Consider the following 12,026-nt stretch of genomic DNA (forward strand, 5'->3'; position numbering starts at 1 on the left):
TTTATTCATTGTTATCATGTTTTACAATTTTTGTGTAAGCCCTTTAAGGACTTAATTGAATAATGAAGTTATTAGGTTCTCAGGATGTAATCACTACATATATATAAAAATGTAACTGTTGGTTTGAAATGTGTGGAGATTCTGATGAAGTCGGGTATTTGACCTGACGAAAAGCGCTTCAATTTATTGTCTTTCAGTAAAGGAAACTTTTATCATACTGGTGTCACTGGTTATGGTCCTTTTTGAGTCTAAAATAGGTTGACATATTTAAATAAAATAAGTAAAAAATAATTAAATAAAAACGGTGATATCCCATACACTACATTTTATAATGTTTGTTTCCAGAAACCATCAGTCATTTCTTTTGATAGTTTCCTTGAGGTAGTATATATGGGTCTATATCACATAGTTGAAAGCTTATAACTTCGAACACGTAATGTTCGAACCATTATGTTCAAAATTACAAAACTTTGACTATGGATAAAAATAAATAAATAAATAAAAATAAAACAAATGAAAACAAAATAAACTGTTTTAAGCAGGGGGGCAAGAATCCCTGCACCCCCCACACCCCTCGCTATTAAATATACTAACTCCGAGATCACACCCCATTGAACAAAATGGAAATCTCAGCTTACGGAGATTTCCATTGAAATGCTCAAACTTTTACAAATTCGAACTTATGGTCTCGACCATATGAGGTTTGGACTTGTAAAAGTTCGACTACATGATAGGAACCCGTATATATCACCCTTAGTAAGTAGTTTTTTTCTTTAAGTTGCAACTGTACTTTGGATGTAACACACAGTGTGCTGCTTTGGTGAATATTATGTATGGAAATAAGTGCTCATGAGGTTCCACAGCAAGGTCTTCATTAGGGTGAATACCTACAGACTATATTTTATTCCCTGGTAGCAGCGTTACCTTGTGCAGCATGCCAACCTGTGTTAGGGACCCTGCACCACATTTTCTTTATGTTTTTCAGGGTGTATTAGACATGTTCTGTCACCTGTGGCAATAATTGACATTTACAGTTGGCTTTCTGTTATCTTCTTGTTTTTACTTTGCTGCTTATGACATGACCTGATCACTATATTCCAGCAAATATAGTTTGGAAGAGGATATGAAACCAAGAGGTAGCATTTAAATGATAATGCTGAAAAAGCGTCCTGTGTTGAGGAGAGCTACAAATGGCAATGCATGTATTAAAGTGGTGTAAATAATAAGGCTGCATTTTTCCAAAAAAACTTTGCATTATCAGCTGTGAAACAAAAAAGAAAAATCAGAGAAGCTGTTATGTCACAGATCATGCCAGTGAGTAGAAGAGACCTGCAGTCTCTAAGGTGCTCAGTCTTCTCCAAATACCATCTTTGAGAAATACAGCAGCAAGGTATAATCTGGAGAAGCAGATAAAGGAATACTTCTATGTATATATATATATATATATATATATATATATATATATATATATACTTTTATGCCTCCTACCATCACATTTCTTAAAATGCCCCTCAATAACATATAGCTCAATTAGTTATGAAAATACAAAAGCAAATATGAAATGTGAATAACGAGTTGTATACAATGATTAATATTTTAATTGTGATAAATTCCAGACTATCTGTCGCAGTGTAATTTTGTTTCTTACACTTCACTCTTTTGTATGCTGCCTGTTGTTAACTCTTAAGTCACTTAGTTAATGAATGCAACCCCCCCCCAAAAAAAAACATCTTGACACTATAAGGAGTCTGGATAATAAAAGGTGTTAGACATCAGAACAAACTAGGAGAGCATTGTTTGCAAAAGATCGTTTTTATAGGTGAAATATTAGTAAATTAAGTCCCAATTGTTTGTACATCTTTATTCAACAAACTTCTGTGGTCAGTAACTCGGAAATTCTAAGGAAATGGCAGGATATTCATTTGAATGACAATGCTCAGTATCCATCCACAACCCCTTCTTCCTTTTTTTTTCATATGGAGTCAGGGTGTAACATCATTTGTGATAATCATCTAGAGTCAATGTAGATGCCTTGGAATCCAGGGTTAAGAAATACCACAGTCACTATGATCTGTGCTGTTTCTAAGACATTTTTGTCCATAGTAAAAGCAAAAGATGATCATCTAAAAGTAATAAAATGGCATAAATTTCAACAAGATAAGATGATGTGTGAAAAACGGTCATTCAGAGCTTTCCACTAAAAACAATAACTTTCTTGACTGACATTCCCTACACCATTGGCCCAAAAAAGTAATAGAAATGACAGAATTACAGCAGTAGAGAGTTAATAATGTTCAACATTAGACCACAGTTGCAGCAGTCTTAGTTATATGGGTCATAGTCCCTACTGCCACTCAGCTTTTCAAAGTTTAAGGGTACATTCTACATGCTCCATCAGCAACTTGAGAGGAGTTCCTAGAAAAAACAAGTTAGAGTGCCAAAATGTGAGAGATTCATGATGCCGATGTGTGCACCTTTGGTGTTTAGAACTCTCCACTTGCTATACTTCAATACTAATCAGATGAGTCTTGTGCTGGGGAAAACCTTCCACAAGTTTAATATTCTGAGGAAAATGTTTTTTTTTTCTGTTATTTTTTTTTTGCGGGGGGGGACTTATACTGTTTGGACTGTCACTTTTTGTCATGGGGGGAGATATATTTATGTGAATGCTTCAGTGAAAAAAACTTGTACAAAATATTTGTTTTTTTTTTAATCTTTTCCTAGACATTTTGGAAAGTTTTATATTTTAGAAGCAGGGACCTCTTCCTGGAGAGAATGTCAATGGTTCCATTACAGCAGAAACATGTTTGACTGTTTAAATGTTTACCGACCTTTTCAAACTCTGCTACCCATTTTTGTGTTTCAATAATACCTGGACATATGGAGCAGTGAGTTACCTGTCTCTGCAGTTCTTCATTCCACTGTCTGCAAGAAAAAATAATTAGTCCGGGATCCTTAAGGTCTCAGGTTAGCTCTGTTTCTGCCACAGCTACTAATGGGTGACCCTGTTGTGACTATCTTGACTCCTCAGACTGCATAACCCCCCCCCCCCAGTCATTTTGAGGTTTTACAACTATAGCAACTATGGGCTAAGGCATGTACACATCCGCAGCAGCTGCAGGGTCTATTTTGCAGGTAAGGGAGAACTATTGTTGTCAGCTTTATAGGAAGAGGCTAGTGAACAACCAAATAGCCAAGAAAAGAAACCTGAGCCCTGGGAGAGTGTGCCTGATTTTTGTCGGTCCTTTTCCAGGAAGTCTCCCAGGTAAAGGAAAGAAAAGTAATTCCATTTCTATAGACAAGAAACATTTGCTGAATTTGCTAGGGAGTTAATTTTTGTTTTACTTTTCCGATTTCTTCCTTTGGAAAAGGGAATTCCTGAATCATTCAGAAGGGCAGGAATTGGAGGTGAATTATGCTCAACCTGAAAATTCTGAGTCTGAAAGTTTGTTTGAATATTCTCTCTAGAAAACGTTTCTTTTTCTGAAATTTTAGCTAAAATAAAAAGGGGGGGCTTTGGTAGGATCAGAATGAAATTCCTATTTATTTATTGACTGATTGATTGATTTTCCAGGATAGAGCACTGCTTTCCATGGACCTTTTTCAGACTGGAAGCAGTTTCTGATTAAGTAACTTGCTCAGCCACACAGTTAGGCAATGGAGGCTGATGGAATGAAACCTTGCACCACTGGACCACTTTAACATATTGCTCATCAAATGTATTATAGTGTCGATAAAGGGGTGTTCAAAATTTTAAACGTTTGCTTATTTAATAGGGAAGCCATATACCAACTGACAAACATTTCAGATTTTTTTAAAGATTTTCTGTATCTGGCTCATATTATTAGTTCTCTGAATTACTTGGATTCTTCTTTTATATTTGCAGACCCCTGTTCCAGTTATCAAGAGTCCTTAGAAAGCATTCACAACTTTCTACTTAGTCTTGCATTTTAAGTAATCTTTCAGTAATTTTCTCTCATCCCATTTCACAGAATTTTTTTTTTATTAATTTCTCCAAATCTTTTGGGTTTCTAATACCATGACAGGAATGGACTCCATTCCTAAGTCAAAGTACAATTACAGCTTATGAAATTAATATTGTTTCAGTCTTTGATGTCAGCCAAAAGTGCTCTTCCCAGCACCCGCAATGTGTCCAGTAATGACTCCTTCTGCAGTTCATATGGGGTTACATTGATTGGCAACTTATCTAAATACAATTGTAGATTCTTTTTAAGATCAGTTGCTCCTACTACTATTGGGACTGTCTGGGTATCTTTCTTCCACATTGCTCTTGTTTCTCCCTGCAGATCCTGATGTTTTATGACTTTACGTCTCTCTGTATGCAACACACTATAGTCACTGGGTTTGGTGATTTCATTAATCAATGCTACTTTTCTCTTCTTTTCATGCACCACGATATCTGGTTTTCTAGCAGCTGTCTTTTGAAATGTTGGTAAAGAGTGATCTCATGTGATATAAACTTCATCATTTTCTATGCTGCTTCATGGCTCATGTTTCCAGTGTTTTTCAGCCACTTCAATACCATAATGTTTGCACAATCCCCAGTGCCACAGTCTTATCACATTATTATGCCTGTCAGTATAAAGTCCTTCTGTAATTAGTACAGTATGTCACAGCCAGTAATGAGGTGTGTGACTGTTTCCAATTCGGTTTTACAAAACCTACATTTGTCTGTTTCTCCCACATGTTCAGTGGACTTTGTATACCAGCGTGTATGTAGCCCACTATCTTACGCCGCCAATATTAACCTTTCATCTCTTGGTTTGAATTCTACTCTCCTTAACCATTCCTGCATTTGTTCCTGATCAACATGAGGTTCTTTCCAGAAGTTTTCTATACTTGCAACTATATTTATGCATTTTCCACATTTCTTGGCTACTCATCTGGTCCTTCAACTTATATTCTTTCTTTTGTTTTTTTTTTTTTTTTGGCACATTTAGTTGCTGCCTGATTTTTATCTGCTTCTGGTTTAATTTCCATTCCTGATTGATGCCAATATGCTTCTGCTAGATTAAGTAGAGAAGTCATCTCAGATTTATTCTCCTCATGTTTCAAAACTTTCACTCCATTTGGATCTTGTGAGATCAGCAGATCTGTGGGGAGTCCCAAGATTGCAGATCTATACATGTAATCAATTTCAAGGAGTCCCATCCCTCCTTCAGAAAGTGGAATATATATTCTTGGTATACACTGATTTTTATAAGTCATTTGGTGAGCATGAAGCATCCTTCTTGTTTTCCTATCTAATCTATCCAACACATTTTGGGGCCAGTCAGTCACTCCAGAAATGTAAGTTAGGACAGGAAGAGCAAATTGGTTTATAGTTTGGAGTTTGTTCCTAGATGTCAATGCTGTTTTCATTATTAATTTAAGTCTTCAGAAGTATTCCTTACTACGTTTTATTCACATTTGTTCATGTTTTATTGATGATCCTTCATCAAGTCCCAAATATTTATATATTCCGTCTTGCTCAAGTTCTTTTATATCACATTCTTTTCACAAACTGATGTTTCCTGATGCTGCAGTTTTCCTGCTTTAAAAGTTACGTTTGCACATTTATCAAAACCAAATGACATTGGGCAGGATTCACGAAGGCTTGCACGGAGTCTAAGAGTAGTGTAAGACTCCATGCAGCCTTCGCGATCCAGGAATAGCCCAAAGTCCATGTAAGAGACACGCTAAAACGTCTCTTATACGGAATGGGCGTGGATAAGCTAATCACCTTACTTGCAGCTGAATAGCATGCGAATGAGGATGATTAGCGATCCAGGAAGCCCACAACAGCCCGTGTAAGAGCCGTTTTAGCTGCAGAAATGTACTCAGTTGACAATTGAGTATGTTTCTGCAAAAAACGCAATGGAGCCATGTCAGCTCCAAATAAAGGGTGCATATGTGTCAGGCAGCATGCCAATGACCAAATATGTGGCCATTGGCAAGGTAACCTGATGCAAAAATATTAAAAATATAATTTTTTTTTTTTGGTGACCCAGCGCAGCTCCGTGCAAATGGGCTGCGCTGCATAATACATAAAAATGAAGGTTATAAACCCACAAATGTGGGCTTTATGCAATCCATGGATTTTCAATGCAGGGACCAGCAGACCAAAAACAACATGGCCACCATGTAGTGGTTGCTAACGGGGGAAGCTGAGTCTAAGAGATGTAACTAAGCATTAGTAGGCAATCTGATGCAAATGAGTATTAGTATACTGAATTCCACTGTCACATAGCAAATGAGCACATTCTGAGTAGTGTAAGAGTTACAGAAGGGGGAGGAACAGAGTAGGAGATAGGTGACATCACAGGGGGGAATGACAGAAAGAAATGCAGTTCATTGGAGGACAGAGTTACATGACAGATGTCAGACACATATCATGGAAAGAGGAGTGCCACAACATAAGCATGGGAAAGTCAAGAAATGGAAGGTGTACACTGTTGCCTACACCAAAGTTTCTTGCTGGGCGTGCATGCGCACATGTGCACGCCATGAAGCGCGAGTAAGACAGTGTGTGCACGTGTAAGGCAGTCTGAGCATGTGGGAGCGTGCGGGGAGATGTTTAACACTGTTTGCGTGGGTGTGCGAGTGTTTTAACCCGAATAAGCAGATTCTGAACTGTGTAAGCATGTGTGCGCGAGTGTAAGCCACTGTGAGCGTGTTTCTGCTAGTATACATGCTGCTCCCCCCTGAGGAAACAGAAAGGAAAAAGGAAGCAACAGAATTAGTAGGAAGCTACCAGGGAATACTGCTGGAGCTAGCAGGTGAAAACAATTAGAAGCAGGCAATTACACACGCAGAATGGTAGCTCAGCCCAACACTTAAAAATCTGCAAACAGCAGTGCAAGATGTTTCTCTCAAGAGACACTGCAAGACAGGAGTAAGCTATTAGAAGTGAAAACTGAAAAAGCTGAACTCAGAGCAGAAATGTTAGGGGCTGCCATAGCTGTCATAATGAGACATAGGCAACTTGCTGAGGGTGGTGACAATGCAGATGGTGCCAGACAACCCACAGTGAGGAGACGGAGAAGAGTGTACAGGCCCAGGGTCACCTACCATGGGTTACATGAGCTGGAGATAGTAGAGCACTATAGAGTGGACAGAGACCTCCTGCAGCAAATAGTGGAGCTGTGCAGGCCACGCCTCACACACAGAACCAACAGAGGGGAACCCATCCCAGTGGAAACCAAGGTATGTGTTGGCCTAAGAATACTAGCAACAGGTACCTTCCAGAGACCAACTGGTGATATGATGGGGATATCACAGGCATCAGCCTCCAGGGTACTGCACCAGTTCCTGGATGCCATGTCAGCACATGTCGGTGATCATGTATATTTCCCCAATGCCCGTGAGGTATTGGCTAGCAATATGCATCTCTTCCAGCAAATAGCGGAATACCCTGAGGTAGTGGGTGCAATAGACTGCACGCACATACGCATCAAAGCACCAGCCGGTGAGCAGGGTAGGGCCTACATTAACCGCAAGGGCTTCCCCTCCATCAACTGCCAGGTTGTGTGTGATGCCCAGGGCGTTATAATGAATGTGTGTGCTGGCTGCCCTGGGAGTTACCACGATTCCCACATCTGGCATTTGACGCAGCTGTACCAGACATTTGCCAATGGGGACATCCCACACGGACACCTAGTGGGGGATGCAGGTTATGCACTGGAGCCGTGGCTGATGACACCCATCAGAAACGCACACACACCTGAACAGGAACGCCATAATGAGGCACACGCACAAACACGTAATGTAATAGAGCGTGTGTTTGGGCTGCTCAAGTCACGGTTCCGGTGTCTGGACACATCTGGTGGAGCCTTGCAGTACACACCAACTACATGTACCCAAATTGTCATGGTATGTGCTATGCTACATAATATGAACTTGCAAAAACAGCTGCAGCAGGACCAGCATAGGGCTGGACCAAACAGCAACCCACCATTGCCAAGGCCATCACAGGCAGAGCGTGACTCAGAGGAGGAACAACCTGAGCCTGCCCCAGTAGGCAGAAGGAGGCGTGCCCAGTATGCCCTGGCCTTGGCAAAGAGGCAACTCATAGCACATACACTGGCTCAGTAGGAACCCTGGGAAAGATACCCCCTCTGACTCACTCAAATAATAACATGGATGCCTAAAATGACATGACCTGCTCACAAACATATACAGGGAAGTGTAATATGCGCATCCGACAGAGGCAGCCCTGCAGCACCACCTGAGGCATGAATGCCATGTGTTAAGTAATGTAACACCATGTACTATATGCACACCTGAGGACCCTGACTAACATCCTACCCTCACCCAGCATCATGCCACAATATGATAATGACATGATCAAGTGCAATAATTGACTGAAGTATCACAGTTAGTCAAAGGGGTTCCAATGTGTGCCAGCCTGGGATGACATGCTGAGCATGACATGATGCTCCACCTGCTAGGACTGGCATGCACCTATCAGTGCAGGCTGTATGGATACTGGCAAAGGCTGTTGTTACCCACAGCATGCCCTGAATAGGTAAGGCTCAAAACACAAACCTACCTACATAGGTATCAGAAGGGATAAGAATAAGTTAAGGGATAAGTCGAAACAGCAAGATGCATGCAGTCTAAACTCACCCAATATGAAGAATGTTGATATCTGTGCTGTAACAGAAAACTGGGTCAAGGCTCACAACAGCACCCTAACACTACCAGGTTACACCTCATACTGTGCTGTACAGCCTCACAACATGGAACAAGCTACAAAAGGAGGGTGACTAGCAATAATTGTCAAGGATAACCACACCCCCATGTTGGTACCACAACAAGAAGCAGCATGGACTAGCCATGGTCAAGTAACAGTGGCTAAAACTGCCCCCCAGTTTATAGCCTGCTACAGACTACCATCCCAACACCAGGAACTGCACCTGGCCTATGCTGGAATACATGAATATATCAAGTCCTCCAAACCACATTATATTGGGTGACTGAAAATACCCAGACATAGACTGGGAGCATTATACTAGCTCCAACACTGTAGGACAAAAGTTCATAGAATCCATAAACCAAAATGCCCAGGAACAACATACCACTCCCACAAGAGGGGTAAGCATACTGGATGTGATAAACAGCAACATGGGTACTGGATGGGAAGACGAGAAGTGTATTACTCACTGGTAAAACCAGACCATAGAGTAATCACACTGGATATACAAATCCTGACCACAGTCCCTGGCCAGAAAACCACAGTGGAAAACATGTGTAAAGCAATATTTGCACTCCTCCAAACTGATGTGGAATCCATTAAAGGTCCTGTGCAGGTGCAAAATATGGGCCACACCTCAGAACCTGTAATATAGCCATTCCATGAACACTGCCAGGAATGCTTGGATTATGCAATCCTAAATTAAAACAAGACACAATGCCATACACGCAGGCATCTGGCATGGTGGACACCAGCCATAACCAAACCATGCAAGAGAATGAGGAAGCTACTACATGATAGAGCAAACATAAACAATGATGTAATCACTGATCAGTAGTATGGCACTAAAATAAGCCTAGCACTTGTTCTCAATACTTCTCTACTAAGTAAGCACTCTCGTACTAAGTAAAGCGCTACATCTACATACCACCCCTGTGAATATCCACTTCCCTTAAAGGTATACCACTCCCTTATACTGTTCTAGCATGTCGAGTGGTAGATTACTCCAGTTCAGCTGGTCAATCTAGGTATCTTGAGACAATGCTACAATTGTCTCATGTACACAGACAACCCTCTCCTCCTCCCAACAAACACAAATACATGTGAGAGATGCAACTATATAGCCAAACTGGAGGCTGAACTCTCTCAACTCAGGGCTGGCATGACCAGACAGGAGGAGATGGAAACCACACACACAACAATCCCAGTCCCACATAGACCTACCACAACTGCAAACCAAACACATAAAATCACAAAGACATACTCGGAGGCTCTAATAAAAAACTTACCAAAACAACAGAGGCTCCCAAAGCAGACATCCAAAAATCCACCAGCTCAAAACAAAACACATGCAACACATACTTTAATAAATCAGTGTGTCGACCAATCGCAGCCCTTAAGGCCAAACACCTTGCCTGATACACTAGTAATAGGTGACTCCATAGTCAGACACACTGATGTCCCACTGACCAGGCTGAACAAGGAGAAGGTGACTGTGAGCTGTCTTTCGGGAGCTAGGATCCGCCACATAACACACGCACTCAGGTCACTCCAAAGCAAGTACAAATATAACTCCGTCATTGTCCATGCTGGTGTGAATGACCTGAGACGTACCTCCCTGGACTACATGAAAAGAGACATAGAGGAGCTCTCCGATTATGTAGCCCAGGCTGGTATGACCCTGACCCTGAGCAGCATCTTGCCCTCACCAAGAATGATACCACAATACAAAGACAAGATGATCAGCTTTAACAATTGGCTCAAGTACTGGTGTCATTCTAAGGGGATCCAATGTCTGTCTGCCTGGGATGATATGTTGGACAAGCCAGGTTGCTTCGCAAGGGATGGCTTACACCTGTCACCACTGGGCTTCCGGATATTGGCTAAGGCTCTTGCCACCCCCATAGTGCCTTTTTTAGGCAAGGCTCAAAGGACAAACCCACCTCCTTAGAAAACAAAAATGGAAAAAAAATAAGGGTAATGCTGCTCAATGCCAGAAGTCTAAATCTCAAGATGCAGGCACTTGATGCACTCCTCAGCATGGAGAACATTGACGTCTGTGCAGTAACTAAAACCTGCTTCAAGGCTCCTGAGAGCACCCCAGTGCTACCAGGCTATACCTCGTATCATGCTTTTCAGCCCCCAAACCCGGGCCGAACCACAAAGGGAGGGGGATTGTCCATATTCATAAAGGTCACCCACACCTCCAGGTTAGTAGCAACACATGAAGCATTAGAGACCATACAGGTGCAACTAACCATAGGCAAAACTGCTATACAACTGGTAGCATGTTACAGACCACCCTCCCAATCTCAAGAACCCCACTCAGCCTCCCTGAAGACATTGGAGGATATGAATTTATCACAAAATACCATCATACTGGGAGACTACAACTACCCAAACATAGATTGGGTACATTATTCTAGCCCTAATACCCTAGCCCAAAGGTTCCTGGAATTCATAAATTCAAATGCACTGGAACAACTTGTCACCTCTCCCACTAGGGGAGATAATATACTAGACCTGATCATCACAAACATGGGGACAAAATGCTCCACACCGGAAGTATACCCCTCACTAGTGAGATCTGACCACAAACTAATCACCCTGGATATACATATCCCACCTCCACCCCCAGCACAAAAGACCACAGTGAAAAACTTCTCAAAAGCAGACTTCACTCTTCTTAAGACTGAGATGGTATCCTTTAAGTCCACTGTGCCAGTGGATACCACATCAAACAATGCCAAATCCTTCACTAATGCTTTCTATGGACATCTCCAAGAATGCATGGATCATGCAATCCCAAACAAATCCAAGTCCCTCTCCACCAAATGTAAGCATCCTGTCTGGTGGACCTCAGCCATAAACAAATTGTATAACAAAAGAAGGAAGCTATTGCACGTCAGAGTGAAATCCCATGAAGGGAAGACATCTTTGATCAACATTAGCAGAAAAATATGTTCTATCATAAAAACATCCAAGGCAAACTTTGAGAGAAAAATTGCTAAGGACACTAAAGATAACCACAAAGCCTTCTTTAGCTATGTTAGAAACCTGGGTGGAAACCCTCAGATATGCTCAGAGTTGGTTTGCAACAACAAAAAATACACTGAACCCACAGATATTGCTAACATTCTGGCTGACGGGTTCAGTGCAAATTTCTCCCCTCCTTCACCCCCAAAAGAAGAAATACTTATCCCAGCTGAATGTAATCTCCCTGTCATCTCAGATGTTCAAGTGAGAACCACCCTAAACAAAGCAAAAAACACAGCATCAATGGGTCCTGACGGTATCCCGGGGTGCGTGTTACGTGAACTCCAAAAGGAGC

The sequence above is a fragment of the Protopterus annectens genome, chromosome 9.part0 (genome assembly GCF_019279795.1).
Source record: "Protopterus annectens isolate FY-2018-M chromosome 9.part0, PAN1.0, whole genome shotgun sequence".
NCBI classification, from domain to species: Eukaryota; Metazoa; Chordata; order Ceratodontiformes; family Protopteridae; genus Protopterus; species Protopterus annectens.